Genomic DNA, 24063 nt, shown 5'->3' on the forward strand with positions numbered 1-24063 from the left:
TGTTTCATCTGAACAAATTTACAATGATTCGAAGGGTAGGGTGTTTCTTAAGCCCGAGATCTTTAGGCAGCGAATCATTTCCATGTTGTTGAGACATTTTCCAGCCTTTATTGCTGTGTGTAGCGCATGCTTTTCTCTGGCTGTTTTGACTCCTTGAGAAACTTGCAATAACAAATTAACAATCACACTCCACTGGAATGAAAACACTCGGTAGCAGAGTAATAAATAGCAGTTCTGGAAACCTGAGTAAACAGAAAACTCCACTCTCCTGCTTAAGAAGGCTCTAGAGAAGGAATCTAACGTCCAACAGATACAGGCAAGATACACCGTGTAAAGCAAAAAGGGATGAATGTACTTTCATTTTAATTGTCCAAGGGACTGTGGATTGAAAACCGCAGAGCCACTTTCATTCTTTAAGAACTTACTAAGTAAATTATTTTCTGTCTTCTCACCTTCCTTCCCTCAAATAGACCATAAAGGATCAGCAGGTTTGACTTGTTAAAATGGGTTGTATTTGTTTGGGAGCCCCACGGTGGCCTGGGGCTTCTTCACTTCCTGTCTTTCTCTGGTGAAACTGGGAATAGCCCGGGTGGGAAAGACGTGAGTCAGCACAGCCCTGAGATGGAGTGAGCCCAGCCCTGAGATGGAGTGCTGCCCAGGTCCTGCTTGTCTGTGTGCCACCTTGGTCTGCCCATTGAGTGTCCCATTGGAATTTTCAATCACAACGAGATCATAAATAGCTCCTGGGGATATGTCCATCCACTCTATTCATAGGGTTGCTTACTCTGGTGGTGGTAGATGGAGCAGACGTATAATCTAGGGATCGTTACCAACTGGTGGTCTTGACTCTCCGTAGTCAATAGAAACTGTAAGAGGCCAGATGAGAAATTCAGGTGAGGGCTGAATTATTGGGGCTCCTGCTGCAGCAGGAAGGAGCCAAAAACAAGTAACAGGTTCCCTTGCTTGCTCACTCAGGGGTAGGGGGAGCTGGTTCCATATATGGGTTGAAGGTAGGGGTGGGTTCAGGGGTCAGGCCCGAAAGGTGGCTTAGGTGGTCTGCCCACCCCCTTGGTGGTGCTCTGTGCGTGGGTCATGCATCGTACCTGGCATGCTTTTGCTCCCAGCTCCTCAGAAGTGGCAGTTGGGTTTTTGGTCTTTTAGCATCTTGCTGTCCATACGTTGCCCTAACTGTACATGCACCCAGCTATTTTTAGTTCCATATTATTTCTTTGTATTTTGTTGGCTCAAGGCGGTGTTTGTCCAGGTGCAAGCGCTGCAGCAAAGGGTCCTAGGTCCCAGGTCCCAGCCTGTCTCAGGATGAACACTTTACTTGGTTAGAGGCCATTATCGTGGAAGATATTACAGCTCCTTCATGATCATACATGCCTGGAGGAGAACTTTGGTGCCCACAGAATCTGAACGCCAGGGGACTTTTTAGATTTCCCATTAATCAAAAAGACACCTTAAATAAGCTGCTGAGATTTCATGAATTTTCTCTAAATTCCTATTGAGGAATTGGTGCTAAGGTTTTTTTTTTTTTTTTTGGCCTGATGAAATTTGCCCATATTTAGCCTGTCCAGTTGAAAAAGGGAATGCCATCCACTTTGTGCTTAGGACAATGAAGTTCTTCCCACACCTGGCTGGGAGAGCCCATTTGGTTAACTTTCCAGTCTGAAGCATGTGAGTCAGACAGAAGCAAAGATTTAAATGTTATTAACATGAGAAAAATCTTTTGAACATGAAGTCATCATGGTTGAGGTTACTTTGAACATTCCTCACAGTCTCTTTTATGATTTGTACCAGAATCAACATGCATTTGTTCTATGCTAAAAAACGCCATGGAGTAAAAATGGACATGAGTTTGAAAGCCAGAAGCTTTCAGATTATAGAAATGTTATACTCTGATAAATATTTTGTGAAGCTCCTTGGCTCATGGGCTGGTTTTTTTTTTCTTTAATGGCTTTTGGGTTCAAGAATTTTGAAAGTCAGATTCTTTGTAATTTAAATTTCCTTCTAAGTAAGGAAGTACAGTATATTATTAATTTTTAAAAAAATATGTACTTAGAAGTTCAAGTTGTGTAATTATCTTAATGCTCCAGAGCCTCTTTTCTGACTAAACATTGGAATTTATGATGTTGAATGCAGGGAATTTGTCCAGAAAAGCTTAAGGAAATTTAGCCTACACAGGGAAATTTGCTAGATTTATAAATAAAAGGTTTAACTAAAGGGATGATACATAATGGAATTTTATCTTATCTATAAAAGATTGCTTTTGAGTTTTGTCTCTTAACCCTTTTTTAGGATTAAGTAATAATTGTAGCTTGTTTTTTGGTAGTTGATTTATAGTAATAGGCTTTGTGCAATCTGACCATGGGTAATTGAACTCATTTTAAGTACATAAGGATAGACTACCTTTTAAAGGATCACAAAAAGGCATTTTTTTTTTTAAAGTGAAAATGTCCCCAGAGATGGCCTGCCTGAGACCTTAAAGTATGAAAGAAAGATAATATAGTATTTTACTCTGTCTCTTGAAGGAGTGACCTCTTCTACTGGAAAATAACCTTAAAGAATTCGTAGTTTAGAATTTTTAGTTGAAATAATTTATAAATCATGGAACTGGCTTTTAATCCTTAGCAGAATTCTTCTTTATTTCTAAGAAGCCTGCATAAATGTTTATATGAACATAACCTTAAGTATTTAAAATGTAGCATACCAACCTTCCTTAAAGACAACTTTATGCATGACAGTGCACATTCAAAGTTCTTGCATAAAAATGCTTTGTACCTTTTTTGGAAGAAAAATCTTAGTTTTTTTCCCCCCTTTTAATTCCTACCATAACAGAACTTTTGAACAGAGTGGGAAACTAGTATTGTTACTCACACTTACCACTAGTGTTGTTACTCATGCTTATAGTATTGTTATTCACACTTATACCAGTATTGTTACTTACACTTGCCACTACTATTGTTACCCACATTTACTACTTGTATTGTCACTAACAAAGTGGGTGAAGCAACACTATATGTTCAACTTTAGCAAGTTAGATGCATTAACTTACTCATTTAAAGAACTTGAATGACAAAACCTTAATTTTTATTATAGAAAATATTAATAGCAAAGCTTAATTAGCAAAGCTTGTATAGGATCAGATTTGCTTACTATGATGACTCAGTTCAGTTCAGTTCAGTTCAGTCGCTCAGTCGTGTCTGACTGTTTGTGACCCCATGAATCACTGCACGCCAGGCCTCCCTGTCCATCACCAACTCCCGGAGTTCACTCAAACTCACGTCCATTGAATCGGTGATGCCATCCAGCCATCTCATCCTCTGTCGTCCCCTTCTCCTCCTGCCTTCAATCTTTCCCAGCATCAGGGTCTTTTCAAATGAGTCAGTTCTTCGCATCAGGTGGCCAAAGTATTGGAGTTTCAGCTTCAGCACCAGTCCTTCCAGTGAATATTCAGGACTTTATAATTTGACATATTTTCTCTGTATAATCTAATTTTTTCCTATTGTTTTGGATTTAAAAAATTATTGTATGTACTGTGGTTTCAGCACTTGCGTACACCAAGGGGAGGGCAGGGGAGAGAAATACAGGTGAGTGATCAGGTGAGGAGGCTGGGCAAGGTGCCCGTGGCTGATAGTAAAGTAGAGTGGTTGGAGAGTTTGCATTTCTCGTCATTGGACTTTCTCAGAATGCCCCATGACTCCGCAGTAACCGTATTTACATGACATTATATGAATATGTGTTTTTCTGGTGCAAGGGTTATAGCTTTCACCAGATTCTCAAAGAATTCTCTGGCCCTCCAGAGTTTTATAAGAACCACTAATGTAGAATTGAAAGGTCTGGACAGCTTTGAGGATAAGATGCTAAGTCTGAGTTACAGAAAGCAAGCTGTGGGCTACCTTTTTTTATGTGATTAAAAATGGCCACGGCAGCCATAAATTTCTTTTGTGTCTGTGAGTTGATTTCTGTTTTTAAAGTAAGTCCATTTGCATCTTTTTTTTTTTTTTTGGATTCCACATATAATTGATAGCATATGAAAAAAAATTATGGTTACTAAAGTTATGGGGGTAGGGAAGGATAAATTAAGAGTTTGGGATTAACAGATATATACTCCTATATATAAAATAGATGAACAACAAGGACCTACTATATAACACAAGGAACTATATTCAGAATCTTATAATAACCTATAATGGAAAATAATCTGAAAAAAAGAATACATATGTATGTGTAACTGGGAGCCACCCACTGAGGTGGCTCAGTGGGTAAAGAATCCACCAGCAATGCAGGAGATGTAAGAGACGTGGGTTCAGTCCCTGGGTCAGGAAGTTCCCCTGGAGAAGGGCATGACAACCCAGTATTCTTGCCTGGAGAATCCCATGGACAGAGGAGCCTGGGGGGCTACAGTCCATGGAATCAAAAAGAGTCGGACAGGACTAAACCGACTGGACACGCACGCATGCATGTATAGCTGAATCACTTTGCTGTACATCTGAAACTAATGCAACATTGTAAATCAGCTGTGCGTCAATAAAAAACAAAAACCTATCGTGACATGGCCACATATGAACTGCCTTAAGTTGGTATTGCTCACACCCCTGATACGTAATTAAAACAGCGTGTCTATTTTGAAATAAGTATAATAAATAAATAATGTCTCACGGTTTGTCCCATCCCCAGTTTTAGATGACTAAATGCTATAACTTTGTTCATGGTAGCTCTAAGGTTTTTTTTTTTTTCCTATATTAGAAATTGCTCAGCAGGAGACAAATGAGGTTCCCATGTGAACTGTGTAGGTGATTGAGTGAAGAGGGTAATCGATGTCTTTGGAGATCCATCTTCTTGTTCACATTTGTGTTAAGAAGTATGCAGAGCAGAAAGCCTTGAACAGTTTGGAAATGGGGAGCTGGTTACATTGGAGTGTCAAGCACACATTGCAGCCCTCCTGCTTTTACATACACACATCTTGCCACTTGCAAAGCTGTCTGCTTGGATCTGTGTTTGGTAAGGGCAGACATACCTTGTCTGGGTTCTGACTGTGTCACCATGCTGGCACAACATCTGGCCTGCACAATATCCAGAGAAATACTTTGTTGATTAAATGGCCTCAGTTGGTTCTCAGGGGGCGTCCTGTGGATTCAGAGATAACAAGTTTCAGCATTCCATTCTCCAGGTTCAAAGAGGGCAATTATTTACCTAGGGTCACATGGCCGGTAGCTCAAGGATCTAGATCTCTCCTTTACACTGTGCTTTATCTTAACTCCAGTAATAGAAGTGGAAAAGCCACACTTTGATCAACTAACTGTGTTTTGATATAATGGATGAGGGGTTGTAACTCTGAGAGACTTCAAAAATCATAGTCGCCTGTTGGAGCGGTAACAGAGTCTCTCTTGATGGTGCTATCAAGTCAGGTTTTTATAATTTAGCAGAAGAAAAGAAAACTATTCCTTCTTATGCAGCTGGATATTCAGGTGCCAGGCAGAGTGTGTGCACTGGGTGTATAAATGAACAGATGCAGTGTGAGCCCCCAGCTCTCGGAGTGCTTGCCTTTTCACAGGGGAGGCAGACTGCTTATAAATCCATAAGCGTGCTGTGTATTTCAGACACAAATCAGAGCAGGGTGCATGTATTAGGGGAGAAAGAGTGATGGTGTCAGACAGGGTGATTTTATTTGGGGAAGTCAGGGAAATCCTTTCGTGGCGTGTGACACTCATGCAGAGACCTCAGTGATGCGTAGGAGTGCTGCGGGGGTGACATCATCAGAGCTTTGCAGATGGAGAGAATGACCATGCAAAGGCCCTGAGGTCAGGAGGAGGCTTTGACTCTGGAGTGAGAGGCAAGAGGACTTGAATTTTATTCTACCTGTGATAGGAGACTGAATTTGTTTCCCAGGGCTGCCCTAACAAAGGGACCACAAACTTGGTGGCTTGAAACAACAGAAGTTTGTTCTCTCACAATTCGAGGAGGACAGAAGTCTGGAGCCAAGCTGTCACCCTGCCTCCCTCGCTCTGAAGTTACCAGGGGAGAATCTTCCCTTGCCTCTTGAAGCTTCCGGTAGCTCCAGGCATCCCTTGGCTTGTGGCAAAATCACTCCAGTCTCTGCCACTGTGTTTACACGACCTTCTCCTTTGTATCTGTGTCTTGTCCTCTTCTGCCTCTTTTAAGGACACTGGTTATTGGATTTGGGGCCCACCCAGGTAATCCAGGGTGATCTCATCTTGAGGTCTTTTTAACTTAAGTACACTTGCAGAAACCCTTTTTCTATAGAAGCTCATAGTCACAGGTTCTGGATGTGAACATATCATTTTGGGGCCTGCTGTTCAACTCATCATGGGAACTATGGAGGGCATTTAAGCAGGGGCAGTGGTGGTGTCTGCGGTGTTTCATAAAGATGGATTGGATCCTATGGGAGAGCGGTTGTAGGTGAATGAAGAATCAACCAGAAGTAGCTGTTGCAGTGGTCCAGATGAGCTAGGGGAGCGGGGGAGATGGAGAGGGATGGGCGGATTCGGTTCTGCATCACAGTGGGGCAGAGGGGGCTTGTTTGATGGATTAGAAGTAGCAAGGAAGGAAAAGAGACAATCCAAGATGGCAGTGGCCTTCACAGAGAAGTGGGGAGTCGGGTTCAGGAGGAAACCAAGGCAGGGGTGGTACCATCCAGAGTTCTGTTTGAGGCATGTGAACTGTTGAGAGGGCGAGATGCTGAGCATTCATTAACTTAGATGTGTGGACCTGCAGCTCAGCAGATCTATAAAGGTGAGCTTTGTCAGCCTAGAGACGGGGTAGGACCGAAGGACACTCCTTTCCAGGAAGAGGGTTGTCATGGACTGGAGACCACAATTTAGTCCATTTGCATGAAGATCACCAAACTGATGACCACCAGTTTCAATCTCTCAACCCTGGCATTTATGTCAATGTCTTCCCTGGTCTCTCAGATGGTAAAGAATCTGCCTTTAATTTGGGAGACCCGGGTTCAGTCCTTGGGTTGGGAAGATCCAGAGAAGGGAAGATTCAGAGAAGGGAATGGCTACCCACTCCGGTATTCTTGCCTGGAGAATTCCATGGGCAGAGGAGCCTGGTGGGCTACGGTCCATGTGGTTGCAAAGAGTCAGACACGACTGAGCAGCTGACACTGAGGGAGGGAAGCAAGCCATCAGGAGAACCTGGCTCAGTTACCCTTGGCTGTCACAAAGGCCGTTGTGTGGTTAATTTTTATTTCATTGCGATCTTTATTTTACTTTTTTTTTTTGAATTGTTTCATTGTAAGCTCGACAAGCCTGATTGGCAGATTCACTGTCTGATTTTTTCTAGTTTTAAATGATATGCTTTTTCTCCCAGCCATCTTCATCTATTAACCTACATTCATTTTTAATTTTAATGCTCCAATCAATAATTATTTCGCTTGACAGTTTTTGACAGTTTGCTGCTCCATTTAGCTGTTTAGCATGAATTTAAAAGGTGGTTTCTCAGTCTGTACAAGGGAAGTAAACTTGCTCTTTCATCCTCTGCTTTGAGGGGCCATAGGAAAATAGGCATGTTTTGCTCTTTCCTAGGAGAAGGCAATGGCACCCCACTCCACTACTCTTGCCTGGAAAATCCCATGGATGGAGGAGCCTGGTGGGCTGCACTCCATGGGGTCCCATGACTGATGCGACTTCACTTTCATGCACTGGAGAAGGAAATGGCAACCCACTCCAGCGTTCTTGCCTGGAGAATCCCAGGGACGGGGCAGCCTGGTGGGCTGCTGTCTCTGGGGTCGCACAGAGTCGGTCACGACTGAAGCGACTTAGCAGCAGCAGCAGCAGGGAGTTTTTAATATAGAAGAACTTCTTAGTTTTCCATGTAGGAAGATAGAGGACTATAGAACAGTCACATTTTCTGTTATGTAGCATTTTGTTCCTGTCATTAATTCACTTGAAAGGCCGGAATTCTGTTAATGGGAATTGCTATTGTGAGGTCAGCCTTTCGCCAAATATTTATTGAATACTCATTGTGTGCAAGGCACTATGTTAAATGTGATGAGAAATTAATACACGAGTTGGACATGACTGACTGAGCGTGCGCACGTGCGCACACGCGCACACACACACACACACACACTCCAAGAAGTATAGTGCTCAGGGAAAGTGATTTTCAAAATTATGATGAGTAGAAATTCTTAGAAAAATTACAGTTTTATCTTGCTCAATATTATCCGCACCCAGGATAATCCGGCTTGGAAATTCCGAGTGAAAAGCCAGAAGCCAAAGTGCACGGTCATCTTCTTGTCTACATTATGCACACACATACGTGAGCACGTTGTCATCAAGGGCAAACCTAGCTGAAGACTAAACAGAGTGGGGTGGGGGCTGGGGGCATGGTCCTTCCCACTAGAATCACAGTGTGAAAGTTCTTGGCAGTTTCAGATGGTGTCGGCTATAGCTGTTAGTTTACATTTTGATAATTTACTAGTGAGCGTGTAACAGTTAATTCCTAGTTGGATTGTGCCACCAAACACAGCATTGCCAACAGGACACGCTGCAAATGAGAAAGTTAAGAGTTCTTTTAGGGGACGTGCTCTCTCCGTCGGCTCTTCTGTGAGTCGGAGCATGACCTGTGGGTCAGAAGTTCTGGAACAGAAGGTGGAACTTGGGCCGTGTCACAGCGAACAGGAAAGGAGGTGCGCCATGCTCCTGCGCCTTTGCAGTGAGCTGCTCTGCTCAGCCTTTCCTCCTGGATCTGGGGCCGCTTGGCCTCAGATATCCTGGCATGATTTAGGGAAGCAGGCCCTGACCTTCTGGAGCCCTCTCTTTCATTTTGCTCCAGGCTTATTATTAGGCAAAATTCAGTGTCGTATTTGTATGGCTAAAACTCCTCCAACTTCAGGACTGAGCTCTTGTTTTTCAGCTGAGTAGGGCCAGAGATCTAGCATTTTCTGGACATCACTGACCCTTCACCACAATTGAGGTTTATGATTCACTCTGCCGTGCAGCAGAAACTAACACAGCATTGTAATGTAACTATACTCCAATGAAGACAATATATTAGGGCAAAAAAACCCCCCAAAACCCCTTATAGAAACTTCCTTGCACCTTATGGTGGCAGCCAAGCCAGTCACTCATTAGAACTATGAACACTTGGCTGTTGCTCTTTTCGACTCAAGTCTGGTTTTTAGGTTGTTTACTCAGAGCTGCTGCTGACTTTCATTGTACACACGCATAGGGAGGCAAACAGAAACCCTGTTCTGCACCCGCCAGTGCTCTGGCTTTGTTGTCCCCTAAGGACTTTGGAAATTAGTTGAAAGTGAGCAGAGCTGGAAGTGGTGTGTCAGCCAGGCTGCTGGAGAGGGCTGGCTGGGTCTCCACCCGCTCGCCACCCTCCGCCCTGCAGCCCGGAGATGGCTTCAGGTCTGTGTCCAGGACTTGCCACACTGACTCAGAGAGCTAACTAACGTCTGGATCGGAGCACGCACTTTGATGCCGGCGTGGTAATTCACAGTGAGACGCGTCACTCATGTATCCTCGGGCGCCGAGATCAGCGTATGCTCTGTGTCAAGCTACTTTGGAATGTAAATCACAAGTGGAAGCTATTCTGTTGATTCACTTTGAGAAATTGCTTGCTTTCTCGATTCAGGTAGCAGTAAGGGTTACAGCACTTTCGTCTCCTTAAGAAATGTTTCATAGGGAGTTAGGTAATTGCTTGGTGAGCCTGGAATCAGAACAGGGAAGAGCTGTTGCTCTCTTCGTCTCAGGAGAAGGACGTTTTTCTAGTGGGACCCACAGTCATCTCACCAGGGTCGTCTAGATAGTGAAGCCACTTTCTTCTCCACAACAGACTTGGCACTGCTCACGTTTGCTTTAGTGACTATACTCATCCCTGGATGAGCCACCTTTGGAAGACAATCTTTTCTTAAATTTATGAATGTAATTCACAGGTACTGGCTGGAGCAGGGGGCTGTGGTGGGGGTGGGGGTGGCACTTTGCTGTCTTCATTGACTTTGTGTGTATATATTCTTATCCATTAAGTCTAGTTCTTACTGTAAACCTCTGACTTGGCAATCTCTTTTTCCCACTCTCACTGGTGGAGAGTGGTGGTGTATATCTTATTATACTCCTCATTATACTCTTTATAAGACCCTTGGAGACTTTGTAATAAACACCCCGTGAATTATAACTTCAGATCAAGCCCTGGGAATTTCCCAGCAGCATGGAGGCATTTGCCCAGAGCAAGGGTAGGTAGATTATGGCCCATATCTGGCCTGCTGCCACTTTTTTTTATAAATAAAGTTTTATTGGAACAAGCCATGTCCATTCATTTATCTAATGTCCATGGAGGCTTCCACAGTATAACTACAGAACTGAGATGAGTAGTTGAGAAAGGGATTGTAAACCAACACAAAGTCTGAGATATTTATTCTTGGGTGTGTTTCAGAAAATGTTTGCCAACCTTGGTCTGTAGAATTTGCAAGTCATAGAATTGCAACAAGTAAGAACTGGAAGCTTAGTCTCCCTCCTCCCACCGAAATTCAGTGAACAAGTGGAGGATTAGAGAAGAATGAGACTTGCGTAAAGGTCACAGAGCCGCTTCGTGAGAGAGCCAGAAACTGGACTCAGACTTTCCAGTTCCTAGCGTCAGTACTTGCCTTTTGCTTTTGGAGGTGGGACGTTGGGAGTTTTACAGGTTACAGATGACCAGCCATTATGACGCACAGAATAGGGCTTCTTCAATGGCAAGAGCTATTTGCCAAACTGACTTCCCCTGGATAAAATTACCAACCAGACTGGTACTGATATTCATTTGACAGCACCTACCAGAGGCTGAGAGTGGAGAAAAGGGCTAAGGACCCTGATGAATAAATGCTGTCCTTACCCTCTAGAAATTTGGATGAGAGGAAGAGTCAGATATTTGCACGTCTCTTTGTTTGCAGTGTGTTTAAATGTCATCATAGGGCCACGATCAAATAAAAGGAAAACTGTTCATTTGATCATGGGGATAGAGGTGTTATCAAAGGTGGCTCCACAGAGTTGAAGATGTTTGAGCTGAAGAACTCTCTCAAAAGAGGCTTGCGATAGATGTGGCTTGGGGGCCTCTAGGCACAAAATCCAATAGTGTAGGAATACTTGTCTACCACATCCAGAGGTAGGGCAGAGGGTCTGTGGTGAAGAGGGGACAAAAAAACACAGTTGGAAATGTAGATTGGGCCTAAACAGTGGCGTTCATGGTATTTCATGATAAAGACTTTACTTTCTGGGGGTCTCTAACCTGTAGATTTTAGGACATGGGAGACCACAGTTTTTATGAAGGAGGACCTACCCATCCATATGGGCTCCCCAAGTGGCGCTAGCAGGTAAAGACCCTGCCTGCCAGTGCAGGAGACGTAAGAGATGTGGGTTCGATTCCTGAATGGGGAAGATCCCCTGGAGAAGGGCGTGGCAACCCACTCCAGTATTCTTGCCTGGAGAATCTCATGAACAGAGAAGTCTGGTGGGCTACAGTCCATAGGATCACACAGAGTGGGACACGGCTGAAGTGACTTAGCATGCGCACACAAATCCATATGCAGTGAAAGCCTCGTGTGTGGGTTTAATAATTAATATCACTAACAGAAATCAGTGCTTTCTCCCAAATATACGTAGCTGGTTGATATGATAATTCATCAACCCCAAATTCATTTAAAGTGTTACTAAATTAATCGTGTCTTTTTGGTCACTGTGTATTTTTTTGATTAACAGATATTTAGAGCAAAGTATCTATTGCTCACAGTTGGCAAAATTTTGGATTAAAAAATAATATTGGAAACCACTGCTGTTGATGACAGATAGGCATGCAGTTTTTTGAGTTAACAAATGGGATTGGTTCTGGGGTCATGCTGCTCCAAATCTATTTAGCTGTGTGACTTGGACCAAGTTATTTAACCTCTACAAACCTTAGAGTCCTTATCTCTAATAGTAACATGATAACATTTGCCTCTTTGTCATAAAGATGTATGAAAAGCATTAGCACAGTGCCAGTTTCATGAGATGTGCCCAGTAATGTCAGCTGTTTTCATTATTTCTGGTAGTCTGTGCAAATGTGTATGAGATCTGACCCAGGGTGGAGGACGAATTCCAAGCAGAGCGTTGTAAGACCTTTTGTTACTCAAGTGAGTAACAATGGGGCTGGCATGAGCAGAGGGCAGCGGTATAGAGAGTATGGGAGAGTAAACGTCCACCTCAGGTGATGACGTGGAAAATGAAAGAACCCAGCTTCCGTTCATGCCCAGAGCAATGGACGAGGTAGAGATTAGACTTCAGTGAACCTTGTTCCTGTGATTTCCTGGCAGTATATAGTGTGAATTATCTGGCAGGTTCCGTAGCTCTTAGTTCCTAGAATTGATCTAGGTAAGAATTCACCTAGAATAAATTTTATTTATTAGTTTAATGAATTAATAAGCCCTTTTTGGAACATGTTAAAACTAGAATTAGAATATAAGTATCTTGCTTCATGATGATGTAGTATAACTCTGCAGTTCAGCCTATCCCTATCATAAAGCTTTCAAAGAAATGTATATAGGACAATAAGTGGCATAGTCCAAATTTTAAAAAATTGTTCTATTTGCATATTATTAATTATTGATGTCTGTACTTAGAAAAAAATCAAACAGGATAAATGTTAAGTGTTGTCTAGGAGATTTGTATTTTCTAAAGTGAAAATATGCGTTTTGGAAAAATATTTTTATTTTATATTTGAGAATAGTTGATGAACAATGTTGCATTAGCTTCAGGTGTACCGCAAAGTGATTCAGTTATATTAATGCATATACATCTTTCTATTCTTTTTAAAATTCTTTTCCCTGTTTAGGTTATTGCAGAATATTAAACAGACTTCTCTGTGCCATATAGTAGGTCCTTGTTGGTTTCTCGTTTATGTGTAGCAGTGTGTACGTGTCAATGTGTATTTTTAAAGTGCTAAAAAGGGAAACTTTAAACAGGACTGGATTGGAAAGGCTGAAGGGAATTTGCCTTCCCCATCTTTTTGAGAAGCTGTTTACAAATCCTAGTGGTAGTGGGTGCTCTCCCAAGTGTTTCATTTCAGTCAGATGGTGTTCTTCTAAATCTGGGGAAATGGGGACCAGCTCATAAAGGTGGGTGGAAGTGAGAAATGAGAGTAGCGGTAGTACATGCTAATGGGGCCAGTCAGAATTTGACTATTACATTTTATTGAATTATTTTTCATGTTAGAATCCAGGCTAAGACAAATGATTCCTGTTACTTTACCATCCGTTCTCAATGTGCAAATTCTCACACTTGGGTGTTGGCACACATGTGTGGGTACACAGTGAAGGGGTGCTGGGTGGTTGCCAGGAGCAGCGACAACTCCAGTCCAGGAATCAGGAAACGGGGGGTGGTGATCTTGTCTCAACTCTGTTACTTAGTTTTGTAATAGACTTAAATCATTAACCTCCCTGAGCCCAGCCTTTTCACCTGGGAATGAAGGATATCCATAACAGTTCTGACTACCTCACAGGCTTATTTTGGAAATCCATTTTGAACAGATTATAAAGCTCCATACACATGAGAGTTGTTTTCAGTGCTGGCTTGGCCCGTCTTCAGCACTGCGGTCGTGGGCAAGTGGCTCAGGCTCTGTAGACCTGGCCCCGAAAAACTACCAAGTCTACCGAGTCCTCATTTTTGTCTTGAGACAGTGGAGACGAAGGTTCAGAAACAGTGGGTCGGAGGAGCGTCACCTAGGGCAGTAGGTCTCAAACTGAGACAGCATCAAAATTAACTGGAAAGGCGTGTGAAACTGCAGAATCCTGGGCCCTGGGATTTCTGATTTCCTCCGTTGGGACCTGAGAATATGCATTTGTAACAAAATTCCCTCATGATGTCGATGCTGGGGTTTTAGGGACCATACTCTAGGGGTGAGGGTGGGTATTCAGGTGGTGGGAGAACTGAACGCATTATGAAAAAGCATCCAGTTGAATTTATTAATATCAATATATGTAATATATTAATCAATTGAGTTTATTAATATATATGAACGTGTCCAATTGAATTTATTAATATTACTATGATATATTAGTATATAAGATGATAAATAATATACAACACCCATGTAATATATATATATAACTTATTTAATAATATTCAATGTCCCCTCCTTCCCCCATCCACACACACCAAAATCGCCTGAACCAGACGGTTTCTGAGACTCCTGGCATCTCCTGAATATTTGGTTCTCTCTAGATACCTCAGCCAGTAGAAACAAGAAGGGACTTTGGGATTAAGCAGTTCTCCCACAAGTAGCCTAAATAACATTGACAGATCGTCACTCTTCGGCATCCACTCCAACACAGAGATGCTTTTTCACACATGCATGTGTACCAGAGGCCAGTGATGTCTTTTTTTGCTCTGTTCTCCTTTTTTAAAAATTCAGTGAGTCAGCTAATTTTGTAGGAATGTCTCAAAACTATTCCTGTAAAGCCAGCATTGGTAAATTGAAATAGAGGAAGCAGCGCTGATGAACGCAATCTTACTGAAATTTGATCTTGTAGAGGTCGCCCTAGATTCAGAGAGTTTGGACCGGAACCCTCCTACTCATCGCTTGTAGCTCCGTGGTGTGGTAAAGTTCATTTTGCTCACATGGTGTCTACTTTTTCAGCCAGGGTTAATTCTTTTGCTGGAGGGGATGAGTAAGAGAGAGAGTTGGCATTAATTGCTTCATCAACTGCTTGTGTTAGTCATCTCCTGCTCGTCTTATTAATTCAACTGGAAGGAGGAGAAATGTTATCTCTGGTTCCAAGGCCAGCTTCAGTTAACTAGGATACTCCCTCAGAGGGACTTGTGGTCATGGTTTCATTCACTTATTAAAGGAATGAATAGATTGTGAATCTCATTATCCTAGCATGTCTATACGTAAATATATTAACGGCCACATGTGACCTTGTGATGTTTACCATTGATCAAATGCCATAGGCGGGCATGTGTTAACCCTGGATTATATTGATGGTGGTTGGTTTTCAAAAAAGAAAAGAGAGGTTTTAGGTTCATGTATTTAGGTTCATGCCTTCCCCGAATTCCTCTGTTTCCCACTTGATTAACTGAGGTGTGGAGGGAAGAAGAGGACAGTTTCCAAATAAAATTGCCTTCAGTTCTTTTCAGAGTGTAACGCAGTAGCTGTATTATTTTAAAACACAGTTGTATGTCTGTAATTTTCTGCTCCTTACGTTCAGCTCATTCGCGTCTTCCTGTTTGGCTTGTACCTTCCCCTTCTGACTCAGTCTTCTCTATTTCTCTTCTCACTCGACCAGACCACTGTTCTTCCTCTGCCTTTGGCTTTTTCTTACTTGGCCTCCCTTGCACGGCTTTTTTTTTTTTTTTCTTCACTGAAGCACGTCCCTGTTCGCTTTTTCCTTACGAAGAGCATGGGTTATCCCCAGGCAGGTGCTCCAGATGGAAAGTACATCTTTATCTTAACTTAATAAATTCATTTGTATTCAGGAAGAGTTTACATACAGTGAAATGCACACAGCTTAAATGTGTAGTTCAGTGAGTTTTGATAACTGGGTATGTCTGTGGAGCCAGCACCTTGTTCAAGATCCAGGGCATGTCCAGATCACCCCAAAGAGAGTCTTTATTTCTCCTCTCTGTTAATCTCCACCCCCCAGCCCCCACCCATAATCAACCACTGCTCTGATTTCTTTCACTATAGATGAGTTTGGTCTATTCTTGAACTTCATACAAGTGAGATCATTCAGTAGGTACTTGTTTGGTATCTGCCTCCTTTTGTTTAACATATCATTTTAGAGATTCACCCACGCTGTTGCATATATCAGTGAAAAAAAATTGTTTTTGACTAGCAGTCCACTGTGCGTGTATATACTTACAGTTTATTCATTCTCTTGTTTATGGACCTTTGGGTTGTTTCTGTGTTTTGACTATTACGAAGACAGCAGCTGTAAATACTCTTTTGCAAGTCTTTTTGTGGACATATATTTTCATTTCTCTTTGGAGTGGAATTACTGGGACACAGGTTAGATGTGTAAGTTTATAAGAACCTGACTGTTTGCTAAAGTGGTTGCAGCATTTTATGTTCCCTCCCCAAGTATATGAAAGTTCCAGTCATTCCACATCCTCACCAGCATCTGGTTCCCCCCCCCCCCAACCACCACCACCATTCTTTTTAATTTTAGCTATTCTAGTGGTTAAATGAAGTAGTATCACATGGTTTTAATTGCACTTCCTGATGACTCATGATATTGAGCATCTTTTTATGTGCTTTTCGGCCATTTGTGTATCTTCTTTTTTTGTAGTGTCTGTTTAAAATTCCTTGTCAGTTTTTAAAATTGGGTTGGTTGCCTTTTTTTGATGTATTTAGTTCTTTATATATTCTGAATATAAGTTTTTTTTTTTTTTGTCAAGTGTATGTATTACAACATTTCCCCCCGTGTTTTGCTTATCTTTCTTTTTTAAACTGTGTTTTTGGGTAAGCAGTTTTTCATTCTAATGGAGTCTCAATTTACCATTTTTTTAAGATAAATGTTTTTTCTCTTGTCTTCATGGAGCTTTTGCTTACCTTCTGGTTACTTAAATGTTCTCCTAAATTTTCTCCCAGAAGCTTTTTGGGTTAGTCTTAATATTTAAAGTTCTAACTCCTCTCAAATTAGTTTTAATGTATGGTGTGAGGTAGGGGTCAGGGTTCCATTTTTTCAAACATTTATTGAAATATATCAAATGATTGAGGAGATTTTCTTTCCTCATCAAATTACCTTAGTGTCTTTGTCAAATATCAGTTGAGAATATCTGTTGTTTCAAGACTCTGTTTTGTTAGATTGACATGCATGCTAAACTTAGGTCAATACTGGACTAAAACAGCTTCATGGTAAGTTAGGTGTCGTGTATTCTCCAATTTTATTCTTCTTTTTCAAGATGGTTTTTGGTGGTCCAGCTCTTTCAGAGCTCCATACACATTTTATAATTGACTTTAATTTTTTAAAAAAGCCTTTGAGAAGTTTGTTTGGATTGCATTGAATTATAAGGGATCAATTTAAGGAAAATAAGTATATTAACAATATTGAGACTTCCAATTCAAAAACATAGTATATCTCTGTCTTTTTGTTTATTAATTTGTTTCAGCGATGGCTCCCTATTTTTGGTGCAAAGACATTGCCTGTCTTTTGTAAAACGGAACTGCATTTTGCTTTTTTTTTTTATACTGTGATACATTTAATTTTTTAGAATTTCATTTTCAAATTATTTGATGTTATATAAGGAAATACAGTTGATTTTTACTTTATTGACCTTATATTTGTGGACTGCTAACTTCATTTATGAGTGAGGATATATAATCACACCTTGTCTTTCACCTTACAGGGAAAGAATTTGCTCTTTTACTATGAAGTATGATGTTAACTATAACTTTTTCATAGTTGTCCTTTATCAGATTGAGGAAGCACCTTCTATTTCTAGCTTTATTAGGGATGTTTGTTTTTATCAGTAATGGATTTTGAATTTTGTACAGTTCTCTGTCTGCATCTAATAAGATATCGCATTGTTTTTCTCCTCTAACTGGTAAATTACATTGATTGATCTTAGACTTTGAATCAACCTAGAGTTCCTGGGATAAGAACAACTCATTACACACAGTTCTTTTTACCTATTACTGAATTTTTTGCTGATATTTTATTGTTTTTACAAATATGCCCATTAATAATTGTCCTTAATTATTTTCCCCCTGTGTAGTATTTTGCTAGCTTTTAGTATTGGTGTTATGCTGCTCTAATGAAATGTGTGCTAGAGTGTTCCTGTTTTCACTATTTTCTGAAAGCACTTCTGTAAGATTTTATTTCTTTTAAAAATAATTGGTGAAATTCGACAGTTGAAAACACTTGGGCCTGGAGTTTTCTTTGTGCAAAGGTTCCAAAAGTGTTTAATTTAATTAAAAAATATTATACAGCAAAATATCCTCTTTTGGTTACAGTTCTGAGCTTTAAACATGTGTAGCGTTTCATAACTGCCACTATAATCAGGTTTCAAAGCAGTTATATCACTGTGTGCTGAGGATTTTGATAAGGAATTCAATTTTTCCTAACTGATAGTAGCCTATTTTTTTAGCAGAGTTTTTGCATATTTTTGGTTATGTTGAGGTGAATTTTGTATCCATTTTTTCAAAAAATTGTTCATTTTCTGTAAGTTGCCAAAATTATTGGCATAAAGTTGTGTGTAACATTTAATATTTGTAGGATTTGTAGCAATATCTGCTTTTCCATTACTAATATTATTATTTTGTTTCTCGTCTTTGTAATGAGTCTTGTTGGGAATTGAAGAATGAACTGTTGCCGATTTTCTGTCTCACTGATTTCTGCTCTTAGGTTTACTATTTCTTTCTTACTCCTTATTTTTGGCATAATTTTCTCTCCTTTTTGTAGATCGTTTGATTTGAAATTTTTATTCTTTTCTTTTCCTAGGTCTACAGGTACATACATTTCTAGAATTATTTCTTTCTAATGAATACTGTTTAGTTTTTATGACATTGTTCTAGAACTCTGGGAATTCTCCTTGTCTACAAGCTTGTGATATGGGTATGGCCTTAATAGCTGTAGCCTATTCAGGCTTCAGCCAAGGACTTAGGGTGAATTCTCATGTTTCAGCTGCACTGCACAGATTTTGATATATAATACTTTAATTGTTGCTTAAGTCAGTATTTGGTTATTTCTATTTTATTTCCTCCCCAAGTTAATAGTTTAGTATTTTAATTCCCAGAAATATTTTTAGCTTTCTTTTTTTCTTTTTCTTTTTAAATTTATTTATTTTTTAATTGAAGGATAATTGCTATACAAAATTTTCTCCTTTCTTTCTTGATTGCTAAATACATTTTTGATTTACTTGATTTTTGCCATAATTTTGCCTTAAAATTTTGATATCATTTTATTAGATGCATGTATGTTCATGATCATAAAATCCTCTTTATTGAGTATTCCTTTTGCAGGTATAAAATATCCGTCATGGTCATTTTTAATGCTTTATAACTTACATTCCATTTGTCTGATATTACAAGTACTATCCTAGATTTTGTTTTTAGTTTTGTTCACATTTTCTTTTTTATAATTCCTTATTTTCAATGTTGGTTTATACTTTCACTTTAAAGTGGTTCATTTCCCGCCCCCTGCTACTTATTGTATGTAGTTTAAATGTAATGTTGTCTCTGTTAGTTACTGACTTTACACCCAATTTCACTTATTTAAATTATTTTTATTAAGACATTTTAGCTTTGCTACTAATGTTTTCTACTTGCCCTTTCCTTTTGCTTCTTTTTTTTTTTTTTAAACTGCTTTCCTTCCTTTCTTTGGATAGACTGAATTTTCTTTTGCTGGTTTTGAAGGAATATATTTTATTTTATTCTTATCATGTTTAGCCTTCTGTTTCTATAAACTTAGTTTTCTCTAAGGCTTATCAATAACTTCTCTGTTCCCCAAATCACTCCGCACTTCATAACCATTAGACCTTTCCTGCCTCAGTCTGAGATTTTCCCCCTCCTGAGACTTTACTACCTTCTCTCCTCCAAGAGTTCCCGGAATACTCTAACATTAGCTAACGGGCATAACTCTAAGATGATTCAACCTCTAGTCCATGCAACTTCCCCATCTTGTTGGGAACCAGAAGTGACTGGTACTTTAAGAAAGTTTGTTCTTCTGCAGAGAGGACTGTTGAATTGATGGGGGTGATTCTGGAGACAGAGACACTACCTAGGGGTCCCACTGTAACAGTCATGGAGAGTTTTAGAGGTTTCTAGTGATGACAGTGGCTGTCGGAGTTGCTGTGTTGTGTAACAGTCAGTAGATCTTCTCATATGTGAGACAAAGAGGAGGTGATGATGCTGAGCATGAACGGCCAATATATTAAATTTCTGGTTTCTTTTTTTTAGCCCTATCCCCTTCTTGAATTCCAGTTACATGGTTTCTTATCAGGGTTAAATGAGGCAAAATGTAAAAGACACAACATATATCCTGATATGGAAATAATTATAAAAAAAATTAAATAATTAAAAAAGTGCCCACTTCCACATTTCTGTCTCAGATGACTGTATGAATGGGCATAGGGAAGCTCAGGTGACTTAGAAGGAACAAGAGTTTTGCTTTTTAGTTTGAGTTGTTGCTTTTTTTATTTCTTCCTTGCAGAAGGCAGGGGGAAATGTATTTATTTTTATTTATTTCTTGTTGTTTTAAATTTGGGTCATCAGTAGGACATCTAGATAGCAGATAATTGATTATATAATTCTATATAGAGAGAGCTGATAGGAGAGAAGGATTTGAGAGTAGTTTGTAAAGACCCTATAGGGGGTCTTCCGGGAGAAGGTGATAGGGTCCGAAAGAATAGAGATCCCTGTTATTAAATTGTATTACTTTAAAAAATCTATTATTATTATTATTATTTTTTTGGCCGCACCATGTGCCATGTAAGATCTTAGTTCCCAGACCAGGGATTGAACCCATGCCTCCTGCATCAGAAGCACAGAATATTAACCACTGGACCATCAGAGAAATTCAAGAGTAGAGGTCCTTGAAAACAAACATGGATAGGATGGATTTGGAGGATGGAAGATGTGTCAGAGAAAGTAGAGGACTGGATTCTTAACCCGGTTCTGACACTGACTGGTTTGCTTAACCTTTTGAAAAGCGCCAAATCCCTTCAGGGGCTTCTCTTTTTTTTTTTTGAACCCCCCCTTTTTTTTTCTTTCCTTCCCCTCCCCTCCCCTCCATTCTTCATTAATTCAAATATTTTTCTTGAATCTTCATTGTATGTCAAATTTTGCTGTAGGTCCTGAGCTTAAAGCATCAGATAAGATGTGGGCTTTGACCCCTGTGCTGAGAGCAGGCAACAGATTCAGCCGTTACTCTCTGTTAAACATTGTGGTACCTGTGTGTTACAAAACCACAGAGAGGGGGCATCTAAATTAAAATGAAGGGACTTCCCTGGTGGCCCAGTGGCTAAGACTTCATGCTCCCAATGCAGGGGGCCTGGGTTTGGTACATGGTAAGGGAACTGGATCCCACATGCGGCATGCTGCAGCTTAAGACCTGGTGTAGCCAAATGAATAATACAAATAAATATTTAAAAGTGACTAGGTAAATAAAACACAATAGTTCTCTGTAAGTTTATTAAGAAAAATAAATCGGATCAAAGGAAGGAAAAGGGGAGTGTGAGAAGGCTTTCAGGACACGTGTCCTTCAAACTAAGCTTCTCAGAACGAGAGGTAGTTTAGACAAGCGTATGCAAAGTAATTTAGGCAGCATGTGCAAAAAGGAGCAAAACAGTGCAGAATGGTATACAGATGGGCTGAAAAAGCAATTGAAGGCAGGCTGGCCTGACTGCCTTGGAGAGGTTCAAAGTCTAGGGCAGGAGGGGCCTGGTAGGCCAAACCCAGAATTTTGGGTTTTATCTAGGATGAAATACAGACCCACCGAAAAACTTGAAACAGGGATGTGAAAAATCAGATGTGTGTTTTAGAAATCCTATTATTCTTGTACTGGGCATTTGCTATGATAAGGGACCAGTAGTGAGCTGGGAGCCCAGAGGAGAAACAGTTCTAGAAACAGGTGACAGAGGAATGCTTACTCAACAGCCATGAAGCACCTGCTCCATGCTCATCCCCGGCCTGTGTGCTGGGGATCCCACCTGGCCCCACAGAGACAGGTCCCTTGTTCTCAGAGAGCTTGGAGTGATGGTGGAAGGAGTGGGTAGATTGGAGAGGTGGAGATGAGATAGCACCCAGAGGACTTGGTGACTCATCAGACATTGGAGGTGAGTGAGAGGGAGGAGTTTGTGGTTTGGATTACTCGGTGGATGATGATCCATTCACTATGGTGGGGGAGCCAGCAGAGCCCAGCAGAGCCTCCAGGCAGATGTGTCCAGCACGTAAACAGGTCCGGACCTCTGGAGGGACCTCTGCAACTTGTGTGTGTCCTCAGTTGCAAAGTTGTATCTGACTCTTTTGCAACCCCATTGACCGTAGCCCACCAGACTCCTCTGTCTGTTGGGTTCTCCAAGCAAAAATACTGGAGTGGGTTGCCATTTCCTCCTCCAGGGCATCTTCCCCCGGCCAGAGATCGAACCTGTGCTTCTTGTGTCTCTTGCATTGGCAGGCGGATAATTTACCACCGAGTCACCTGGGAAGCTTACTAAATGAAAGAAGCGAACTAGGTGTCTAACATACTTGATTTTGTTCAGTTCCATGATTCAGTTTCAGTCTCTATTATGGTTGCTTCCCTGAGAAGCAGACTTCTTTACATATCTCCCATAACTTAGTGTGCAGCTGGGCAAAGCAGATTTAATTGTTTTAGGTACATCTGGGGTCCAGTACCATTAATTTCATTACTCACCCTTCGTCCCTTCACCTTTCCAGCCCAGGAGTGAGCTCACTACTTGATTTTGGCTTGTTATGTAGGTTGCTGTGGGCAGTGGGCATATTCATGAGTGCTCCAGCTTGTCAGGGTTTTAGGGTGATCTGGCCCTATTTATGTATTTTACAGATAAAGAGATGAGGCCTGGGGAGGTTTTGGGACTTTCAGAGTATGAGCAGGCCTGAGATTAGATCTCCCAGTTCACTGGTCTCTCTGCCACTGCCTTCACCACCCTCCCTCCCACTTATTTAATTCACACTGGAGTGCTTACAGATCCAGGCAGAAATGTTCTTAGGTATATATTTGTGCAGAAGTTTGGAAATGACTAAGCCTGTGTATGTAACTTTGAGACTCTGTGTAAAGCCTGTCAAGAAGCATTGGGTTATTCCAGCTCTGATGCAGAGAGACGTGTCCTTGGGTCTCACAGTTAGATGCAGGCAGCTCCCTGAGTGCGCCCCTGCTTCAGGGTGCCCTCCAAAGGCTCCCTGGAAGGCGTCGTTTGACCCCAGGTAGAGAATCACGTTGCACTGCCACTTCAAAGAAAAAAAAGAGTGCAGAAACTACCGAACTGAGTGTGGGAAGCCCTTCTTGTTGGTACGAGTTTCAAGTGCTAGAGAAGGGATGTGTTGAAAGGACATTTACTTTCATCAGCTCAGAGCATCTGTTTTTTATTCTTTAAAAAGAAGCGGCACCTCAAATTATGGCAGTCCCTAGGCAAGTAAGCACTTGAGATTTTGATCTGTACAGATTCTTCGACGGAGCGCCTCGCAGGAGCTTTTAGTAGTGATTTGCAGCGTTTGTCTAGTTCTGTAGAATGACAGCCCGTCTTTGTGGGGAAGGGGAGAGAGAGGCAGAGACGGCTAAGGAACCACTCTGTGAAACAGCAAATAAGCCATTTCTCTCAGATGCGGGTAGAAGTGGAAACTGGGCTTAGCAGGCCCTGGAGACCAAATTAAAGGAGATAGGAAATGGAAACTCAACTCCGTGTTTTTTATTTTCAGCTCGGTGCCCACCTTCAAAACAATCACTCATTGTGGGCTTCATCACAATTTTCCCCCCTCTTTGATGCAGATTTCTATTTTCTTATTGTGGTAAAACGTATAGAGCATAAAACTTGCCTCGTGCAGTCGCACATTCTTCATGCGCAATTCAGTGACGTTGGGAGCATCACAGTGCTGTACATCACCCCCATCCTGTCGTTGTGATTATTATTTTAGGCCCAGGTTTCCTAAATGAAGCAAATTGACAGTTAGGGTGGTGTCACCCTTAACCCCAGGGCACAGCGTAACCACTGTTAAGAGTCAGTCTCCTGTCTCTTTTTTTCCTTATTCATACAGTTTTGTTCAAGCCTAGTTGCAATATTGTTCATACTCTTCATAAAGAGAATTTTAGAATTGTTAGGGAATTTAAAGATGCTTCATTCCATCTCCTCCATTGTTTAGATTAAAAAAAATGAGTGACCGAAGGTGACAATGGCTTGCATAGCTGGACAGTAGCCGAACTGGGTCTCCCTCTGTCCTGGGCTGCTGTCTTTAGTTTCAAAATTATTATAAAAAATTCATCTGTGGTTTATTTTTAGGGTCATCTTCCTTCTCTCTCTCTCTCTCTCTCTGTGGTTTCTATGTCTGGATTTTTTTTAAGTGGTGTCTTTAAACAGGAATTTGTTTTAAACAAGAAAATCACAACATTCATGCCATTCC

At 41.0% G+C, this 24063-nt stretch overlaps 1 protein-coding gene across 13 annotated transcripts in view; it reads left to right on the top strand.

Annotated features, from left to right (window-relative positions):
• Positions 1 to 24063, top strand: part of ATXN1 (ataxin 1) — a 421390-nt gene that overhangs the window by 39963 nt on the left and 357364 nt on the right. For 2 of the 13 annotated variants that reach the window (XM_069563854.1, XM_069563861.1), the window contains exon 1: positions 14444 to 14586. The exons of 10 other annotated variants lie outside the window; for them this stretch is intronic. The gene's annotated coding sequence lies outside the window, so the exon portion shown is untranslated. Of the gene's footprint in view, positions 1 to 14443; positions 14587 to 24063 lie in introns of those variants that run through there. One more of the 13 variants, XM_069563858.1, reaches the window with a different exon arrangement.

Source organism: Ovis canadensis, chromosome 20, assembly GCF_042477335.2.
Source record: "Ovis canadensis isolate MfBH-ARS-UI-01 breed Bighorn chromosome 20, ARS-UI_OviCan_v2, whole genome shotgun sequence".
Classification (NCBI taxonomy): domain Eukaryota; kingdom Metazoa; phylum Chordata; class Mammalia; order Artiodactyla; family Bovidae; genus Ovis; species Ovis canadensis.